Raw genomic sequence first — 9931 nt, 5'->3', positions numbered from 1 at the left:
AATAAATGTATAATAGGAATAGCTATGTAGTTCAATTGTAATAGTTATTCTTACCGGGCGTTTCAAAAAAGACGGATTACATCGAGACGGAGTCTATTTTTGGAAGGTGTTCCAAATCCCACAAGAAGGAGCTACTTTTGGAATGAAGAGAAAAGGGACCAAGGAGTTGGTTTCCGAAATGTAATAGACTAGATTTTACTAACTAGGTGGCCATACTAGGATTTATTCATATGCTTACTTGTTTGCTTGTTTTTTATTTTTTATTTTTCGCGCATGTCAAAATCGTCATTCACATGCATTTTATCTTCGCGATTGTCAATTCACGTCATTTACATTAACCGACTTAGTTCACTTATAGGGAATTTATGACTAAATTGACAAGATCTCTCACATAACTAAAATTGAGATTAGCCTTACCAATTAGTAACACCTATGAATCTCTTGTTCATTAGAGCCACGCTCGCCCAAGCGGGGTGTTCTCTTTTTACCTTGAGTAAGTAGGGTGGTAAGCGGTTATCACACGCAAAAATTGGTTGGATTCAAAGGGATATAAGACGTTCTTGTGTTCCGGGGCTAGTAGATGGATTTAAGGAAATTCGTCGACCAAGAGTTCTAGAGGTAGAATTAGTCAACGTGACTTACCGAATTTACACAATTATGGGATGTTTCGCCCAAGAGATGCTCATTTTTGTTTAATATTTGGGTCTTGGAATCATTTATATAATTTAGTGGGAGATCATTATATAAATGTTAAAACTTGTTAAAGATGTTTCACAAGTAAAATTAAAACATTGAATGTTAATTTTTCCTATTTTTCGTTCATTCTCATAAATGTATGGCATCACGCACTTCATCCTCCTTTCTCTATTTATTGTTATACTTTTTTCATTATTTCATAGAAAGCGGTTTCTTTGAAGGAATTAATGATTGGTAACATGATTTACCAATTCACCTACATAAGCTTACAACGATTTTTGCGGTTATTATTCAACTTAATTAACGTCCATACATGTTAAAAAGGGGTTTCATGTTGCAAACTCATATTATGAGTTTAAAAGGAAGTCACATTTTATCAAGAGAGTCTTGATTTCGGAAGTGACACCTCCGTCGTGATGATGACATATTAGTTTTAATTACTGATGTGACCATTATTTGAGCGTATTTAGTCCCCGAATTAGCCTTGTTCCCATGCTTTTTAGTGCATATTTAGGTCATTTATTATCTTTAGTCCTTTGTTTTGCATATTCTTTGAGGTTTTGTTCCCTTGGTAGGAAAGAAGTGCAAACCTTGCATTTTCATGGCAAAATGGAGCTAAATTGATTGAATTCAATGACCAAGCATCAAAGAAGAGACAAGACTAGAAGGCCTTTGTACATATTATAGTAGATGGGAAATGATGAGGAAAGATCCTTGCATCTCCGACAAGATCCCCGAGGATTGTTGGAAGAAGGAGGAAGAAAAGAAGAAAAGAAGGAAACTGGCCCAGAATTCGAGCGGCTTGACCCTCGGAACGCTCGTCCAAGAAGGCCAGAATCCGAGCGTCCGGCCAAGGAATCCGCTCGTCCAGCAGCCAGGCAATCCGCTAGTCCCGTTGTCTTGGACGCTCGGATTGTGTTACAGCAAATTTTTGTTTTCTTCTTGTTCTATGAAGGATGCGCATATTTCGGAAAGACCGGCAAAAAGGAGACCGGCATCTCTTTTTAGAAGAGCGATTCCTCAAGGACTTAATCGTCATTTAAGCCCTTAGTAAACCCTAATTTGTGTACCTAATCCCCACTATAAATATCCCATTAGTCTAATTAGATAATCATGTTCTTCTTATCAATCTCTAGTGTAGTTTATATCATTCTAATCTCTTCTTAATCTTGTAATCAACTTTTAATCAAGTCTTAATACAAATCTCATTTCCTTAATCTCTCTTTTGTTCATCTTTTATTTTTGGTAATTGAAGATTATTTGGGTTATTATTGGGAGATTGACAACCTTCCAATCAATCATCAAGTACTTCTATTATTCTTTGCTTTATTATTGGAATCATTAGTAGGTATAATTCTCTTAATCCCTTTTTAATTATTGTTAATCTTCTTCATTTATTCATCATGTTTTGCTTTGTTGGTATGATTGACAACCTTGCTAGCATGTTTACCATGATAATGAGTGAGTAGTTTCTTTAACTAGAGTTAATGGGTAATTAGGGGAAACCAACATGGGGGATGATTCATGCTTAATTTAATATGTTTTCATAATTTATTTGCTTGCTTGTTGTGATCTCAACTTATGCACATGTTATGTTTGATGAATGGGAGCCTATGAATCCTTGCATTTTTTACCCATCACTTACCTTTTCAATGAGACTTGTAAGACATAAACCAACTCGAGTCTCATTAGACCATGCATATAGTTGAGTAGGGAGGATTAAGTCGACTTGTAGGTGTTGTACAATCTAATCGATTCGTCTCCGGGACCCAAACCTTCCTAGGATTGTAAGATATAAACCAACTCGATCCGTCACAACAATAATTGCTTGCTTATAATTTGAGAATATGTTTGTATGATCAATTCCCATGAATCCCCTATGACCCCATGACATCCTAGTGCCTTTTATAAATTGTTTACATCCCTTTTTAATCATCTTGCTTGTTTACTTTTATTGCTATTTAGTTTAGTGATCTTCTACTTCAAACCCCAAATTTTGACACCCCTAGACACCGCTACTTACAATTGAAAATCTTACTTCAATACCCGTCCCTTGGGATCCGACCTTTACTTACCTCTTTACTAATAGTAGAGTTGTTTGTGGAGATATAAATATTGTTTTGGTCTAGGTGCTCCTAACGACAAGTAACCGAAATTAAGCTCCAAGTGAGTCCGACCAAAAATGGCGCCGTTGCCGGGGACGGTGTTAACTTGATTTAGATTTTCTTAGATTGTTATTAGTCGTGTCTTTCTTTGCCTTGAGGAAGTAAAACTCCTCAAGGTTTGTTCTTATTATTTTCAAGTTGTTTGATATTTTTCATGTCTAGAAGATCACAAGGTAACTTGTTACCCATTGATCACGAAATTGAAAGAACTTTGACAAACAATAGAAGACTTGCTAGAGGTACTTTGAGAGGTATTGGTGAGGTTGTAGATATTCAACCAAACACTATTGAGTTCGTCAACCCTTTTGCAAGAGAAGGTGAGGAGAACCCAACACAAAATCCAACACAAAATCAACCCACAATGCCTAAATTTTCATCACATTCCATACCAACCGAGGAGAACCTACCCAATGGTACTCCCACACCACAACACTTAACCGGAAATTTTATTGCTCAATCCGCATTTATCCAATTAGTCAAAAGAAGCCAATTTGGGGGGATGCCTAGTGAAGACCCTCATTCTCACATGGAGACTTTTTGTGACTATGGTGATGCGATTTCACAAACCGGTGTAACTCAAGACCAAATTCGATGGGTCTTATTCCCTTTTTCTCTAATTGGCACCGCAAAACAATGGTTGAAAGGCCTTGATAAGGCTACTCTCGGAATTGACTCTTGGAAGAAATTGGCTCTAGCTTTCTACAAAAAGTTCTACCCACCGGAAAAGACTAACATGCTAAGAGCTCAAATTACGGGTTTTAAGCAAAGAGATGAAGAATCTTCGTATGAAGCTTGGGAGCGGTTCAAGGGAATTTGTCGCTCATGTCCTCATCATGGACTTAGCGAGTGGTTCTTGGTTCAACAATTTTGGAATGATCTTTATGAAGACTCAAGAAACATTCTCAACATGGGATCAAATGGTATGTTCACCGAAGTTGAAGATTATCAAACTTGGAACAAGATTGAGGAAATGGCGGTCCATAATTCACAATATAGTAGACCTCACAAGGCTACTAGAGGAGGAAAGCATGAAGTGGACTCTATTACTCAATTGGGTGCTCAACTTAGTGCTCACATTGATACCATCAACTTGAAGTTCGAAAAAGCTATGGCTAGACTTGAAGAAACCTCAAAATCACCAAAGCATCATGTTAATGCCATGACGGCATCTTCATCAATCCCAAGTGGGATATGTGAGAATTATGGAACTTTGGGACATGACCAAAGTGAATGTAGGGGAACAAATGAACAAGTGAATGCTTTTCAAGCATACAAGAGTGGTACCCCTTATTCTAATTATTACAATGAAAACACCAAATTCCATCCAAATCTCTCATACAAAAGCCAAAATGTTCAAAACCCTCAACCAACATACACCCCACCTCCCATGAGAAACCAAAATCAAAGACCCTTTTACAACCAAAACCAAGGTTACCAAAACCAAACTCCATATAATAAACAAAATGACCAAGGTTTTGATGTTCAAAAAGTGGTCCTCCAAATGCAAAATAATCAACAAGAGTTTTTCACTCAAATGCAAAAGGATAGTCAAGCAAAGGACATCACCATCAAAAACATCCTAGCCCACACAAAAATGTTGGAAACCCAATTGACTCAACTAGCATCTTCAAGTTCTCAAAGACAAAAGAGGCAATTACCACCTCAAAGTAATCCCCCAAGACATGAAACGGTTAGTGTCATCCACTTGAGGAGTGGTATGAAATATGAAGGACCAAAGAAGCAAGTTGAGGATGAAGTTGTGGAAGCTAGTGACAAAGAAGAAGTTGTGCAAAACTCCAAGGAAGGAGAACCAACAAAGGAAGAATTTTGAAAGAAAAGTGAAGACAAGGCCAAGGAGAAGGAACCCATTGTGATTAGACTTCCTTTTCCAAATCGTCAAGCTAAACCCAAATTTGATGACCAACTTGAAAAATTTATGGAAATTGTGAAGAATTTGGAAGTCTCGATTCCTTTTACGGAATTAATCAATCACGTGCCGGCCTATGCAAAGTACATGAAGGATATCCTTTCGAAAAAGAAGTCGATCCGGAAGCTTGAGACTATCGCCTTCACTAAGCTGAGTAGTGCAATCCTTCAAGGGAGTTCACCTCCGAAACTTAAAGATCCGGGAAGCTTCTCAATACCGTGTACCATTGGCGACACCACGATTAACAAGGCCTTATGTGATCTAGGGGCTAGTGTGAGTGTTATGCCGTATTCGGTGAGTAAAAGGTTAGGGATAGGAGAGCTTAAATGTACCAACATCACGTTCCAAATGGCAGATAGATCGACGAAGACACCATTAGGGATATGGGAAGATGTTCCCGTAAGAGTTGGGAAGTTTTTCATCCCGGTGGACTTTGTCATTGTTGACATGGAAGAAGACTCCAATATTCCAATCATTATAGGTAGACCTTTCTTGCACACCGCGGGTGCGGTAATAGATGTGAAGCACGGAGAGCTTACTCTAGAAGTGGGAGACGAGAGCATAACTTTCAACCTTGATAAGACCATGAGAGCTCCCCATTTGCATGAACCATGCTTTATGGTGATCACTATAGTCGGAAGGATGATAAGAAGAAGTCAAAATTCCAATGGAAAAAGAAAGTTGTTGATGCTCCATCAAAAGAGCAAGAGAATAACAACAAAGAGAGCTTGAAAAGCTCACCCATGATAAGTGAAGAGGATGGCCTCATTGGCCAAATCAAGAAAGGAGGAGAGTTGTCTCTATCAACTCAAGAGAGTTTTAATGATCAAGTAGACAAAGTTTGCGATCTTTGGGATGATGAGTTTGAAGGGATTTTCAATCCCTATATTGGCAACGTCATCGATCAAGACCATCATAGAGGACAACAAGTGCAAAGATCTATTGAGGATCTTTATTATGACAATGAACAAGCTTTCGACTACTTCTTCAAGGTGTTGGGTAACATAAACAACACCTTGAACATGCCCCCATGACATCTCACTAAGGATGAGAGTTTGGTGGAGTCCTCTCCAAACCACCATTTGTAAATATTCTAACTCCCTAACTTGCATTTTAATTCCTACATTGCATTTTTTGTCATTTTTGGATTTTTGTGCCTTGATCAAGATATTCATCATTTTTTAGAGAAGTGAGGGAGGGACTAATGATTTTATTGATGTGTAGTGCTTTAACTTAGTGTGGGGATAGCAATTGCTTAGGCTATTCATGCCTTTCTAGTGCCCCTACAATGTAGAACACGAGATTTGAAGAATGGAAATGAAACGGGTTATGCAGTGCACAGATGGACCTGAATCCGTGTTGTCCAAGAAGAATCTGAGCGGCTTAATGGGTAATCCGCTCGTCTTGCAGGAATCTGAACGTCTGAGGAAGAATCTGTTCGTCCTGTTGAGCTGCAAAAATCAAAAATTTGGTCTGTAACAGAATCCGAGCGTCCCACCTGAGAAGACGCTTGTCTGATTCTGGACGCACGTCTTAAGGAGAATCCGCTCGTCTTTTTGCTGCAACACTTTAAGAAAAGTTCCTGTAACAGAATCCGCTCGTCTTTAAGAAAAGACACTCGTCCCACATAGCAGAATCCGCTCGTCTTCACTGAAAGACGCTCGTCTTATGGTGAGTTTTCCTGAAGCCTATTTATGCAGAATCCGAGTGTCCCGTGCCCCTAGCCGCTCGTCTTCCCCTGCTGTTTTGAAAATTTCGGGTATTTTAAACCCCCTTCCCTCATTTATTTCATTCTTTCAACATTCAAACACTACCCATAAACCCCAAAGCCCTCATCCTCTCTATCACTAAAAACAAGATTTCCTCAACCAAATTCAACAAAAACAAATCACAACTTCCTCACAACAAAAATTAATCACTCCTTTTACAAAATCAATTGATTCAAACACCAAAATCTTCAACTTTTGAATCAATTTTTGAGATACAAAGCAACATCCTTTCATCTTGAATCGATTTGAGCATAGCTAGAAATTGGAGATTTCAATCTTTCTTTGGTGTAATCAACAATGGCAAGTACTAAAGGAGCAACAAAGGCACTCAAAGCAAAGGCACTTTCAAAAAGGCAACAACTTCTTCATGCAAAGAAAGCTTCAAAGGCTTTGGTAGTTTCTAATGCAAATTTGGAAATTCAACAACAAGATCCCCCTATGGAAGCAACAACATCAACAACTCCGGTTATTGCTCAATTATCCGACTATCCGGAGGTAATTTTCACTTCCGATTCTCATAGGGATAAATTTGTCCATTTTTCTAAGAAGACCATTATGCCTACAAAATTTATTTGTGAAAATGCCTTGACAAAATTGGGTGTTCTTGAGCAAACCAAAGCCTTCTTTGAGGCCATGGGATTGGGTAAATTGTTTACCATGAGAGAATTAACATACCCCTCCCTCACCTTGGAATTCATAAGTTCATTGAAAGTTACTAAGGTGGAGACTAGAGAATACATCGAGTTTCGTCTTGCAAATGTGAATAGACGCATCACCTTTGATGTTTTGAGTAAGATATTAGGCCTTAGTGATGCCCCTTACTATCATAAGATCCCTGAAAAGTATGACCCCGCCCCTCTTTGGGAGGCAATTTCCGGAAAGAAATTTGTGAGCTTTCATGCTTGTCGTGCTCTATTAGTCCACCATCCGGGCATTAGAGTGTGGCACAAGGTCGTTGGAAATACTTTGATAGCGAGAAATGGCACTAACCATCTTACCAAGCTCGATTTTGTTCTACTTAAGTCGGCCTTGAAGATAGGAAGGAAGTATACTAAGCCATATAATGCTCTAAGGCTTTTGGTTGAAAGATGGCTTAATGTCGATTGTGGTAAAGAGGGCACCGCTTTTATTGTGAATGGAGGACTAGTTACCTATTTAGCCAAGCACTTTGACCCAAACTTCAACAAAGACAAAATTTATGTGGCGGTCAAAGGAGGCCATCTCATTGATATGGACGCCATGATTAACAAGTTTAAGTGGGTCAAGCATGATCCTCTTGACACCAACTATGGGTGGCTAACCAATGAAGCTAGATCCTTTACCTTGCCTTCAAAGATTTGCCGATTAAGTGTTCACCGAACAAACTACCTTCTTCCACTCTCCAAGGAAGCCGAGTGTATTATTCATCAACAAAGAGGCGAGATTGAAGAGCCATCCTCCTCCATTGTCACACCACCCTACCCATTCAAATATCAAGAGTTCAAACCCAAGGATGTTGAATTAGGAAATGATTACTTGACCCTACTCATGAGAGAAATGCACCGACAAGCATATAATGATCGAGTGGATGCCTACAAGGCCCAATATCCGCCCCTACTTCATTTAGCTAGGCAAGGACTACTTGATCCATCATGTCCTTTGCCTAGTTGGGCGGATAGGGAAGTTTTCTTTCCAAGCACATCTAGTGGTGAAAGACCGGGTAGAGAGGAGAATGTTGATGATGAAGTTGTCGATGATGAGGGTGGTTATGAAGAGGTAGGTGAAGAACAAGAGGTTCAAGAGAACATTGAAGAAGAAGAAGCTCAAGATGAGGAAGGAGAAGAAAGTGAGGAAGATCAAGGAAGTGAAAGCGGGAGTGAAGATGATTCCACTTCTATGGAGGAAAATGATGATAATGATGATATGATGGAGGATTAACAAACCTTGGAGGCTCCTACACTCTTATGGTTTGTCTACTTCTTTTGTTTTCTTTATTTTATCTTGATCATAGTCTTGAGAGTCCTAGCAACACGGAGGACTAACACCTTGGCTCCATTAAGGTGTTCTTTTTATTGTTCCCACATGAAAAATCCAAAATGACAATTTATAGTTTCATGCATTGCATTTTGTGTGCATGAACTACCCCAAAACTTAACACATTAGAAATAATGTCTATTTTGGTTTGGGGAAGTACATTCATACGCATCGGGAGGTAATCTAAATTACGCTCTCCGCCATAACAAAAACTCATGCATCATGTAGTGTAGCTTAGTAAAGCTTGCATTTAGTTTAGAAATCATGCATCATACTTGCATAATTTCCTATCATATTGGACATTGAGGACAATGCCCATACTAGTGTGGGGATGGGAAATTCTAACTTGACTTTTATTCAAAAATCCAAAAAAATCAAAAAGATTCGAAAAATCCAAAAAAAATTTGAAAAATTGAAAATCCAAAAACAAGTTCATTTCCCTTGTAGTGTAGTCTTGTATATATTGTTTGTATATATTATGTTTGTCTATCCTTGTTCACATTGATCGACTATGCCACATCCGAGACATGATGATATTGAAGACCGCATGGTATGATCTTTCCAATCTCGTTTTTCCTCTCTATGTTAATGACTATGTGGCTTTATTTTGATTGATGCGGTATAAACAATGTGAATTTAGGACTTGCATTTAGATTATTTGGCATATTAGTTGGTAGAATCATATGCATTAGGATGTATATATGATAGTTGCATCATGGCATATAGTTTGCATGTTAGAAAAATTTTGTGAAACCGTCTACTTGGGAAGCTTGACAAGTGTATATAGGCCCTAGTAGAAGCTTTTTCTTCTTAAGACTTTGCTTGTTATAATACTTGTAAAATACCCTAGGATGTGTCATGCTAGTATCCTTTGACCCATGGATTAAGGCCTAGTCAAGAGTACCTTGTGGTGTGATAACTCCTTGGCTACCGTTTATTCCAAGGTGACCCTTGAAACCATGCAACCATCATTCATCCATGTCCTACCACATTTTGTCATCAAAGGGAATGGGCACAAAAAGAAATTATTCAAATTTGAGTTCAAGAAAAGAAAAGAAAAGAAAAAAGTTTGCAAAATGCATCAAAAGAAAAGAGGAGTAACAAAAATGAAAACTCCTATGCTTCAAATATAAGGCACCCTCGTTACTAATTGGGGTGACTTTGAAAATGTTCAAAAGAAAAATGCAAAAAGTTGGAAAGTTGTCAAGTATTGAAATGCCAAACATCAAAAGAAATGGCAAAAAGAAAGTTTTCTCAAATGTTATATGCCACAAGAAATTGGGGGCAAAAACAAACAACAAAAGCAAACTCCCAGACGAAACTCGAATACTATCGATCCCTTTATCCATCGTATCCATTTT

General features: G+C 38.4%; 1 non-coding gene across 1 annotated transcript; it reads right to left on the bottom strand.

The window, feature by feature from the left end:
* Window positions 1-3594: 3594 nt before the first annotated feature.
* LOC141597706 (small nucleolar RNA R71) lies at window positions 3595-3701 on the bottom strand. Its single transcript, XR_012522926.1, has one exon. It is a non-coding gene; the product is annotated as a small nucleolar RNA R71 (small nucleolar RNA).
* Between the last annotated feature and the right edge of the window lie 6230 nt (window positions 3702-9931).

The sequence above is a fragment of the Silene latifolia genome, chromosome 8 (assembly GCF_048544455.1).
Source record: "Silene latifolia isolate original U9 population chromosome 8, ASM4854445v1, whole genome shotgun sequence".
Lineage (NCBI taxonomy): Eukaryota > Viridiplantae > Streptophyta > Magnoliopsida > Caryophyllales > Caryophyllaceae > Silene > Silene latifolia.
The sequence above is the reverse complement of the archived record's forward strand: the minus strand, read 5'-3'. Positions and strand labels throughout refer to the sequence as shown.